Source organism: Bombina bombina, chromosome 4, assembly GCF_027579735.1.
Source record: "Bombina bombina isolate aBomBom1 chromosome 4, aBomBom1.pri, whole genome shotgun sequence".
Taxonomy (NCBI): domain Eukaryota; kingdom Metazoa; phylum Chordata; class Amphibia; order Anura; family Bombinatoridae; genus Bombina; species Bombina bombina.
In genome coordinates, this window is record NC_069502.1 from 438928512 (window position 1) to 438940760 (window position 12249).

The 12249-nt window shown below is 44.3% G+C and overlaps 1 protein-coding gene across 1 annotated transcript in view; it reads left to right on the forward strand.

Moving 5' to 3' along the window:
• Window positions 1–12249, forward strand: part of LOC128656397 (transferrin receptor protein 1) — a 94059-nt gene that overhangs the window by 29899 nt on the left and 51911 nt on the right. The gene's annotated exons all lie outside the window — the stretch shown is intronic.

The window sequence follows — 12249 nt, forward strand, 5'->3', positions numbered from 1 at the left end:
GATGATCCGTGAACTCATCGTGTCAAGAAAGAAATACATTTATCGGGTAAGCATAATTATTATTTTTTTTATTTTTTTTTAATATAGCAATAAACTTTAAAAGTAGTAGTAATGTAAATCAGTATTCTGCAAACCTATTAATTGCAGGAATATTCATTGTTGTCCTCTGTATCTCGGCCCTTGTCGTGTGCTGCTATCTGAATCAGCTGAAAGAATACACAAGTAAAAGTGCAACTGTGACTCTAGATGACAGGGTCAGTGTGACTCCTTTTATCTGTATGGAATCAAAGGTTAATATCTCCTGAAGGGGATTATTGAACGGGGGGGGGGGGGTTTCGCATAATTTGCTTTGTTTTATACTGCAACATGTTTGATATGAGGTTCAGGCAAATGTTGGAACATTCAGGTTTTACTTTAGTTTTTAGATAATTGTGCGGCCTGTTAAGTTTAGCGTGCTTACTCCAGGAGCAGGGGTGGTCCTGCATGGCACTCCACGTGACCAGGTGTGATCTCATTGATTTCCTGACAGTGCGGTTTACAGGAGACTAAGCAGTTTCTCTGTGGAGCTTGGGTAATAGGAGGTGGTGAGTGCCCCAGCCATTGGGGGTATAAAGGTGCCATTTATCTTTTTCTATAGTCCATCTGAAAAGCCCACGCTATGGAGGACTCAGATTTCGGTAAAGAGGGAGTACCCTCTAACGTATCAAATACCTGCTTTTATTGTGAGGAGGCTACGGTATACCCGCCTGCTCAATTATGTTCCACATGCATTGATAAAGTACTTATATCTAAGAAAACCAAGCTGTTTAGTACCACTAAGCCGTCCACCTCTGAGGTGTCTCCGTCCCGTGAGGTGCGTTCCCTGCTGTTATCTCCTATTACACATGCAGGGTCCCATTGCACTGCTAATCCTCCTTCAGGATGGGCCCTTTACTGATCAGCTACAAACGCAGTGTGTGCGGCCTTCAGTGCTTTACCTCCCCCTGCTAAGCGCAAGCGAAAGGTCAAATATTGCTATCCTTCCCAGGGGTCATCTACCAAGTTGTTGGATTTATCTGATACAAGATTATCCACTGATGATGGAAGATGACGGAAGAGAATGCTGTTTCTGGGTCGGAATCTGCGGCCTCTAAACCTCTGGCTGCGGAGGAACCAGACTTTCAATTTAGGATCGAGCATTTACACTTTCTGTTAAGTGTTGGCTACTTTAGAGGTTCCAGAACCTAAATTACCCAAGGAACCTTCTATTCCTAAACTTGATAAGGTTTGAGGACAGGGTGGTACCACAGACTTTCCTGGTTCCCATTAAAGATGACAAATATTAAGAATGAATGGGAGAGATTGGGATCTTCTTTCTCTCCTTTCTTTAAGAAATTGTTCTCAGTTCCAGACTCTCAATTATAGTTGTGGGGTTCTGTCCCTAAGGTGGATGGCGCTACCTCCACGCTTGCTAAGCTCGCTACTATCCCGCTTGAGGAAAGTTCGACGTTTAAGGAGCCCATGGATAAGAAGCTAGAAACTTTTCTGAAAGATGTTTCAGCATACAGGGTATTTGTTTCAACCTGCAGCGGCGGCCAGAGCCACTACCTATTGGTGCGACTGTCGGGAATGATCGAGGTGGAAACTCCCCTTGATGAGATCCAGGAAAGAATTAAGGCCTTGAGGGTAACTAATTTTCTCTTGCAAGGTGTATCCAGTCCACGGATTCATCCTTGTGGGATATTCTCATTCCCTACAGGAAGTGGCATAGAGAACACACAGCAGAGCTGTCCATATAGCTCCGCCCCCCAGTCATTCTCTTTGCCGCTCTAACAAGTAGCATCTCCACGGGAGGGTAAAGTGAATGTGGTGTAAGATTTGTAGTTTTTATATCTTCAATCAAAAGTTTATTTTTAAATAGTGCCGGTTTGTACTATTTACTCTCTAGCAGAAAGTGAAGAAGAATTCTGCTGAGAGGAAAATGATTTTAGCATGTTGTAACTAAAATCCACTGCTGTTCCCACACAGGACTGAGGAGTACAAGAAAACTTCAGTTGGGGCGAACAGTTTGCAGGCTTAACTGCTACAAGGTATGTTCAGTCATCTTTTTCTAGTCAAGACTTAGTAATGCTAGAAGACTGACAAGAATCCCCATGTGGGGAAGGTAAGCCATATTCTGAGACTCAGTATAGAAGTAAGGCTTAATTAACAGGGCTCAAAGACTGGTGGACACTGTTAAAGGGCAATCTATTATTTTATTGTGAAAAAATAATCATTATACAAGTTTTATTAGTATTTTATGGGGTTTTATTCCACATGGCATTAGGGTTTTGAAGGCCCCACAACTCCGGAGTGGAGAGGGAGGGGGCCTAAATTTTGCGCCTCAGTTGCGCAGTTCATATTGCAGACAGCTTCATGCAGCTTCACGTGGAGGGTCCAAAGACTACTGAAGGACTTCATAGAGGCTTATTTTCACCAAATTAATCCCCAGGGGCAAGGTAGGGCCACAGCAGATTGCTGTGGCACGGTGCTGTAGTTTGCTAACCGGTTGTCAGCTTTAGGTTGCTCCGGTTCGGGCATTAAGGGGTTAATTGACTTGAAATTTACTGTGCAATCATTCCAAAGCATTAAGATAGTGTGGTAAAAATTTCATAAAGATTGGATCATTTTTTTCAGATTTAGTAAAAAAGTGTGCGCTTTTTATTGTTTAAAGGCACAGTACCGTTTTTTTCTCAAATTGTATATTTCAGTATTTGAGTGCTGTCTAAGTCTGTTTAACATGTCTGAGCCTACAGATAGACGTTGTTCTATGTGTTTAGTTGCCATGGTGGAACCCCCTTTACATTTGTGTTTTAAGTGTGCTAATGTATCTATGCATTTTAAAGATCACGATGTTTCACTTAAAAATGTAGCCCAAGATGATTCTTTAACAGAAGGTAATGAGGATAGCCCACCTTCCTCTCCCCATGTGTCGACACCAGTTACCCCACGCAAGCGATGCCTAGTACCTCTAGCGCATTAGCCCCTATTACATTACAACAATTAGCAGCAGTCATGGATAATTCCCTTGCGGCATTTTTATCCAAACTGCCAGTTTTTCCTAAAAAGCGTGATAGCTCGGTTTTAAGAACAAAGTATGAGCAATCAGATGCTTTGGAGGGTTTATCTGTTGTGCCCTCACAACACTCTGAAGTGTCGGTGAGGGATGTGCTGTCCGAGGGAGAAATTTCTGACACTGGAAAGGTTTCTCAGCGGGCAGAATCAGATTCCTTAGCGTTTAAATTTAAGCTGGAACACCTCCGTGTGCTGCTTAAGGAGGTATTAGCTACGCTGGATGATTGTGACCCCATGGTGGTCCCAGAGAAATTGTGTAAAATGGACAAATATCTACGAGTCCCGGTATACACTGATGCATTTCCGATCCCGAAGAGGGTGGCGGATATTGTGGATAGGGAGTGGGAGAGACCAGGTGTACCCTTTGTTCCCCCCCCCCCCCCTATCTTTAAGAAAATGTTCCCCATTACTGATCCTAGGCGGGACGCATGGCAGACGGTCCCTAAGGTAGAGGAGGCAGTTTCAACACTTGCCAAGCTCACAACCATACCAATTGAAGACAGTTGTGCGTTCAAAGATCCTATGGATAAAAAATTAGAAGGTTTACTAAAGAAAATATTTGTTCAACAAGGTTTCCTTCTCCAACCTATTGCCTGCATTATTCCTGTAACTACTGCAGCGGCTTTCTGCTTTGAGGCGCTGGAGGAGTCACTCCAGACGGAGGCCTCATATGATGAAATTATGGATAGAATTAAGGCTCTAAAGCTGGCTAGTTCTTTTATCACAGATGCCGCTTTGCAATTAGCTTTTAGCGGCGAAAAACTCTGGTTTTGCCATCATGGCGCGCAGCTTTGGCTTAAATCATGGTCGGCCGATGTATCGTCTAAGACAAAGTTACTGAATATTCCTTTCAAGGGAAAGACCCTTTTCGGGCCCGAGTTGAAAGAAATTATTTCGGATATCACTGGGGGAAAGGGCCATGTCCTCCCGCAAGATAGGCCTTTTAAGGCTAAAAACAAGGCTAATTTTCGTTCCTTTCGCAACTTCAGGAGCGGTCCTGCTTCAACCTCTGCGACCGCAAAGCAAGAGAGTAACTCTCCACAGCCCAAGGCAACCTGGAAGCCTTTGCAGGGCTGGAACAAGGGTAAACAGGCCAAGAAGCCTGCAGCTGCTACTAAGACAGCATGAAGGGGTAGCCCCGATCCGGGACCGGATCTGGTAGGGGGCAGACTCTATCTCTCTCTTTGCTCAGGCCTGGGCAAGAGATTTTCCCGATCCCTGGGCATTAGAGAGAGTTGCTCAGGGATATCTTCTAGAATTCAGGGACTCTCCTCCAAGGGGAAGGTTCCATATTTCTCGTCTGTCTACAGACCAGACAAAGAAAGAGGCGTTCTTACGCTGGGTAGAAGATCTACTCAAGATGGGAGTGATATATCGAGTCCCAATTACAGAACAAGGACTGGGTTTTTACCCAAACCTGTTTGTGGTTCCCAAAAAGGAAGGAACTTTCAGACCAATCCTGGATCTAAAAATTCTAAACAAATTCCTCAGTTCCATCCTTCAAGATGGAGACCATTCGGATAATCTTACAGATGATCCAGGAAGGTCAATATATGACTACCGTGGATCTAAAGGATGCGTACCTTCATATTCCTATCCACAATGATCACCATCAGTTCCTAAGGTTCGGTTTTCTGGACAAGCATTACCAGTTCGTGGCCCTTCCCTTCGGGTTGGCCACCGCTCCCAGAATTTTCACAAAGGTGCTAGGGTCCCTTCTAGCGGTACTAAGACCGCGGGGCATTGCAGTAGCACCCTATCTGGACGACATCCTAATACAGGCGTTGTCTTTTCCCAGAGCCAAGGCTCATACGGATATTTTCTGGCCTTTCTAAGGTCTCACGGGTGGAAGGTGAACACCGAAAAAAGTTCTCTGTCCCCACTCACAAGGGTTCCCTTCCTGGGAACATTAATAGACTCGGTAGAAATGAAAATATTTCTGACGGAGGTCAGAAGGTTAAAGCTTCTAAGCACTTGCTGAGCTCTTCATTCCATTCCTCAGCCATCTGTAGCTCAGTGCATGGAGGTAATCGGATTAATGGTAGCAGCAATGGACGTAGTCCCTTTTGCTCGAACTCATCTCAGGCCACTGCAATTGTGCATGCTCAAACAGTGGAATGGGGATTATGCAGATTTGTCTCCTCAAATCCAACTGGATCAGAAAAACAGAGATTCTCTTCTCTGGTGGTTGTCTCAGGATCATCTGTCTCAGGGAATGTGCTTCCGCAGACCGGAGTGGATCATCGTAACGACCGACGCCAGTCTGTTGGGCTGGGGTGCGGTCTGGGGCTCCCTGAAAGCTCAGGGCCTATGGTCTCGGGAAGAGTCTCTTCTCCCGATAAACATTTTGGAACTGAGAGCGATATTCAATACGCTCCAGGCATGGCCTCAGCTAGCGGCGGCCAAGTTCATCAGATTTCAGTCGGACAACATCACGACTGTAGCATACATCAATCATCAGGGATAAACAAAGAGTTCCTTAGCGATGAAGGAAGTAACCAAGATAATCAGGTGGGCGGAGGATCACTCTTGCCACCTATCTGCAATTCACATCCCAGGAGTAGACAACTGGGAAGCGGATTTCCTAAGTCGTCAGACTTTTCACCAGGGGGAGTGGGAACTCCACCCGGAGGTATTTGCTCAGCTAACTCAGCTTTGGGGCATTCCAGAGTTGGATCTGATGGCGTCCCGTCAGAACACCAAACTTCCTCTTTGCGGATCCAGGTCCAGGGATCCCAAGGCGGCATTGATAGAAGCTCTAGTAGCGCCTTGGTCCTTCAATCTGGCCTGTGTCTTTCCACCGTTTCCCCTTCTCCCTCGGCCGGTAGCCCGAATCAAACAGGAGGCGGCCTCGGTAATTCTGATAGCGCCTGCGTGGCCACGCAGGACTTGGTATGCAGACCTAGTGGACATGTCATCTGTTCCACCATGGACACTGCCAATGAGGCAGGATCTTATAATACAGGGTCTATTCAAGCATCCAAATCTAGTTTCTCTGTAGCTGACTGCTTGGAGATTGAACGCTTAATTCTATCCAAGTGTGGGTTCTCTGAATCAGTCATAGGTTTTCTAGCTTGGATCAGAGTATCTATCACCAGGAAATTTTACCATAAGATATGGCAGAAATATCTTTGTTGGTGTGAATCCAAGGGTTACTCGTGGAGTAAAATTAGGATTCCAAGAATATTGTCTTTTCTCCAAGAAGGATTGGAGAAAGGGTTATCAGCTAGTTCCTTAAAGGGGCAGATATCCGCTCTGTCGATCCTTTTACACAAGCGTCTGGCAGAAGTACCAGATGTTCAAGCGTTTGTACAGGCGTTAGTCAGAATCAAGCCTGTCTATAAACCTGTGGCTCCTCCATGGAGTCTAAATTTAGTTCTTTCAGTTCTTCAAGTGGTTCCTTTTGAACCTTTACATTCCATAGATATTAAGTTACTATCTTGGAAAGTTTTGTTTTTGGTAGCGATATCTTCTGCTCAAAGAGTTTCAGAATTGTCTGCTTTGCAGTGTAATTCACCCTATATGGTGTTCCATGCAGATAAGGTAGTTTTGTGTACCAAACCTGGTTTTCTTCCTAAAGTTGTTTCTAATAAGTACATTAACCAGGAGATCATTGTTCCTTCCTTGTGTCCTAATCCAGCTTCTAAGAAGCAACGGCTTTTACACAATCTTGATGTGGTTCGTGCTTTGAAATTCTATTTACAAGCAACTAAGGATTTCAGACAAACATCATCTTTGTTTGTTGTCTATTCCGGTAAGAGGAGAGGTCAAAAAGCGACGGCTACCTCTCTTTCCTTCTGGTTGAAAAGCATCATCCGATTGGCTTATGAGACTGCTGGGCAGCAGTCTCCTAAACGAATTACAGCTCATTCCACCAGAGCTGTGGCTTCCACTTGGGCCTTCAAGAATGAGGCTTCTGTTGAACAGATTTGTAAGGCAGCGACCTGGTCTTCACTGCATACTTTTGCCAAATTTTACAAATTCGATACTTTTGCTTTTTCGGAGGCTATTTTTGGGAGAAAGGTTTTGCAAGCAGTGGTGCCTTCCGTTTAGGGTACCTGTCTTGTTCCCTCCCTTCATCCGTGTCCTAAAGCTTTGGTATTGGTATCCCACAAGTAAGGATGAATCCGTGGACTGGATACACCTTGCAAGAGAAAACAGAATTTATGCTTACCTGATAAATTACTTTCTCTTGCGGTGTATCCAGTCCACGGCCCGCCCTGGCAATTAAGCCAGGTTAAAATTTATTGTTTAAACTACAGTCACCACTGCACCCTATGGTTTCTCCTTTTTCTCCTAACCGTCGGTCGAATGACTGGGGGGTGGAGCCAGAGGGGGAGCTATATGGACAGCTCTGCTGTGTGTTCTCTTTGCCACTTCCTGTAGGGAATGAGAATATCCCACAAGTAAGGATGAATCCATGGACTGGATACACCGCAAGAGAAAGTAATTTATCAGGTAAGCATAAATTCTGTTATTTTATCTGCAATGCCAATATGGAGATCATTCGCCTGAATGCCAAGACATCAGGTTTTTCTGTTCTAGCCCGTAGGGCACTCTGGCTGAAGTCTTGGTCTGCGGGCATGACTTCAAAATCTAGATTACTTTCCCTTTTCATTTAAAGGGAAGATTCTTTTCGGTCCAGGCCTGGACTCAGTCATATCCACGATCACTGGGGGCAAAGGTGCCTTTCTACCACAGGATAAGAATAAACCTAAAGGACAGGGTCCTAATTTTCGTCTGGATACATCCCAACGCCAGCAGCCCTCCGAAGTCTGAGCAGTCCAAGGGAACTTGGAAACCTTCTCAATCTTGGAATAAATCCAAGCGGAACAAGAAGCCAGCCGAAACAAAATCGGCATGAAGGGGCTGCCCCTAACTCCGTTGCTGGATCGTGTTGGGGGCAGACTCTTTTTGTGGAGGCTTGGATTTGGACGTAAAAGACCCTTGGGTTCTGGAGGTCATTGCACAAGGTTACAGGATAGGTTTCAAATCTCATCCACCCAGGGGCAGATTCCTCTTATCAAACCTGTCTTCAAGACCAGAAAAACAAGAAGCTTTTCTAGGGTGCGTGAGGAATTTCTCCTCCCTGGGAGTAATTGTGCCGGTACCTCTAGCAGAGCGAGGTCTGGAGTACAACTCAAACCTTTTTGTGGTCCCAAAGAAGGAGGGTACGTTTTGCCCGATTCTGGACCTAAAGTGCTTAAACAAGTTCCTGTCGGTCCCATCGTTCAAGATGGAGACGATAAGGTCCATTCTGCCCTTAGTTCAAGAGGGGCTGTTCATGACTACAATAGACTTGAAGGATGCTTACCTTCGTGTGCCAATACACAAGGATCACTTCAAGTTCTTAAGATTTGCATTTCTGGACCAGCACTTCCAGTTTGTTGCTCTTCCAGTTGGGCTAGCTACTGCCCCAATAGTCTTTACGAAGGTTCTAGGGCTCTGCTTGTGGTGGCGAAATCCAGAGGTATTTCAGTAGCGCCATATTTGGACGACATTCTGGTTCAGGCTTTGTCCTGTCGGCTAGCAGAGGACCATTCAAGAGCTCTTCTACTACTTCGATCTCATTGGATGGAAGATAAACTTAGCAAAGAGTTCTCTGGTTCCCAGTACCAGGGTGGAGTTCCTGGGTACTATAATAGATTCCATATCCATGAGGATATTTCTTACAGACCAGAGACGTTGCAAAATTACTTCCAATTGTCTTGCCCTCCAGACCTCCTTAAAGGGCCACTGTAAGTAAATATTTTCTATGCCTGTTACTAACTACCCCAAATATGCTTTTTATCAATAGCATTTCATTAACATATCTCTACCGTATATCAGAAATCTTGTCTGCAAATTTAATTGTTTTCCAAACCCACTCTGTGGGTATCCTTTGCTCTGTACCAATCCGTTTACAATACCTAGGTTTCAAAATGGCGCTTTAAACACAAAGTTATTGGTTTAAGTATTTTGAACACTCAGTGCTGAAAATAGTGGGCAGGATAACGTGACATCATCGGCGAATAAAAGATATAACTTTTAGAACATTATGAAACTTCGTTTTGGAGAAAATATAGGTCAGTAGGTTTTAATTAATGTTTATTAACTTTAATATGTTAGTTGTTTAGCTTAAAAATTATAACAGAAAGTAATCCTTTAAGGCCCTCTGTGGCCCGGTGTATGGAGCTAATTGGACTTGTTGTGTCCAGCATAGATGTCATCCCATTCGCCAGATTCCATCTCGGACCTCTTCAGCTGTGGCAGTGGAACAGTGACAACTCGGATCCGTCTCAACAGATTTCTCTGGACAACCGGTCGAATCGCTTTTGGTGGCTCTGTCCAGATCACCTGTCCCAAGGGACATCCTTCTTGAGACCATCCTGGGATATTGTTGCTACCGACGCAAGTCTTTCAGGATGGGGAGCTGTTTGGGGTGCCAGGAATGCACAGGGCCTGTGGATTTGAGAGGAATCTCTGCTCCCGATCAACATTTTGGAACAGCGAGCAATCTTCAATGCTCTGAAGGCTTGGCATCTTCTGGGTTCGTCCCAGTTTATCAGATTCCAATCGGACAGCAATGAGGGAAGTATCTCGGATTCTGGAATGGGCGGAGGCCCACAACTGCTCGCTGTTGGCAATCCACATTCTGGGTGTGGACAACTGGGAAGCAGACTTTCTCAGCAGACCATAGTTTAATCCAGGGGAATGGTCTATCCATCCCGAGGTGTTTGCAGAGATTTGCAACAGATGGTGGATGCCGGAGATGGATTTCATGGTGTCCCGACTCAATATCAAGCTACCCAGATACGGGTTGTGGTCCAGGGATCCTCAGGCAGAGCTGATGGATGCATTAGCAGTGCCTTGGAGGTTCAGCCTAGTTTACATTTTCAAACCGTTACCACTTCTCCCTCATGTAGTGGCCCGCATCAAGCAGGAGCAAGCTTCGGCTATTCTAATTGCTCCATCGTGGCCGCGAAGGATGTGGTTCGCGGATCTGATGGGGATGTCTTCATCTCCTCCATGGAAGTTACCTTGTCGCAGGGATCTGCTGGAACAGGGTCTTTTTTTTCTTAATCGGAATCTAGATTATCTGAGGCTGACTGCGTGGAGATTGAATTAGTTCTAGCCAAAAGGTTTTTCTGAGAGAGTGATACTCTCATTCAAGCTAGAAATCCGGTCACCCGTCTCATCTATCATAAGGTCTAGAGGACCTACTTATTCTGGTGTGAAGAGTGTGGATTCCCCTGACATAAGGTCAAGGTATCCAGGATTATTTCCTTTCTCCAAGATGGTTTGGAGAAGGGACTTGCCGCTAGTTACTTAAAGGGACAGATTACGGCTCTATCTGTTGCACAAGAGGCTTGCTGAGCTTCCTGATGTACAGACCTTTGTTCAGGCTCTGTCTAAAATCAGGCCAGTGTTTAGACCTACTGCTCCTCCCAGGAGCTTAAATCCTAGTTCTTAAAGGGACACTGAACCCAAATTTTTTTCTTTTGTGATTCAGATAGATCATTAAATTTTAAGCAACTTTCTAATTTACTCCTATTATCAAATTTTCTTCATTCTCTTTGTATCTTTATTTGAAATGCAAGAATGTAAGTTTAGATGCCGGTCCATTTTTTGGTGAACAACCTAGGTTGTCCTTGCTGACTGGTGGATAAATTCCTCCACCAATAAAAAAGTGCTGTTCAGAGTCTGAACCAAGAAAATAAGCTTAGATGCCTTATTTTCAAATAAAGATATCAAGAGAATGAAGAAACATTGATAATAGGAGTAAATGAGAAATGTGATTAAAATTGCATGCTCTATCTGAATCGCAAAAGAAATAATTTGGGTTCAGTGTCCCTTTAATGTTTTGCAGAGGGCTCCGTTTGAGCCTATGCATTCAGTTGACTTTAAATTCCTGTCGTGGAAGGTTTTTTTTTTTTTTTTCTTTTTTTTCGTTTTTTTTTTCTTCCTTTCTTTCTACTGGCTATTGCTTCAGCACGCAGAGTCTGTGAGATGGCAGCCTTGCAATGTGAGCCTCCTTACCTGTTTTTTCATGCTGATATGGCTGTTCTTCGTACTGGGTTGGGGTTTCTCCCTAAGGTTGTGTCTGATCGCAACATAAATGATTGTGGTTCTTTCCTTGTGTCCCAATCCTTCAAAGGAACGATTACTTCAAAATTTTGATGTAGTTCGGGTGTTTTTAAATTCTACAGGCTACGAAGGAATTTAGTCAGATTTTGTCCTTGTTTGTTGTCTAGTCTGGGAAGCGTAGAGTGCAGAAGGCTTCTTCCCTATCCTTTTGGTTGAGGAGCATTATTCGCTTGGCATATGAATCAGCGGGACATAAGCCTCCTCAGAGGATCATAGCTCATTCAATTAGAGCTGTGGCTTCGTCTTGGGCCTTCAAGAATGAGGCCTCTATGGAGCAGATTTGTAGGGTGACTACCTGGTCCTCCTTACATACCTTTTCAAAATTTTACAAACTTTACGTTTTTGTTTCGGCTGAAGCAGCTTTTGGGGGAGAGGTTGTTTTTGCAGGCTGTGGTGCCCTCAGAATAGGGTCCACCTCTCTGTACCCTCCCGTTTTCATTCAGTGTCCTCTAGAGCTTGGGTATATGTTTTCCACAAGTAATGAATGAAGCAGTGGACTCTCCTCATATTAAAAGGAAAACATAAATTATGCTTACCAGATAATTTCCTTTCCTTCTGTATGAGGAGAGTCGACGGCCCCGGCCTGTGTGTTTTTTTTTTTTTTTGTTTTTTTTTTTCCCTCGTTGGGCAGACTTAAATTTTTGTTCTTCTGGCACCTTTTATACCCTGATATTTCTGTTACTTGTTCCCTTAGCAGAATGAGTGGGGGAGGTATTTAAGCCTTTGGCTGGGGTGTCTTTGCCTCCTCCTGGTGGCCAGGTTCTGTATTCCCATAAGTAATGAATGAAGCCGTGGACTCTCCTCATACAGAAGGAAAGGAAATTTTCTGGTAAGCATAATTTGTTTTTTAAAATTTGCTCTACCATATTTGTTTACGAGATGCCTAGGTAGGTGTCTGGAGCGCTACATGGCAAACGGTTCTGCTGTCTAATGCTTCAGACACGTGCACACTCCTGAGCTTATGTTCTGGTTTTCAACAAGATACCAAGAGAATGAAAATGTGATAAGTAAATTGTTTAAAATGATATG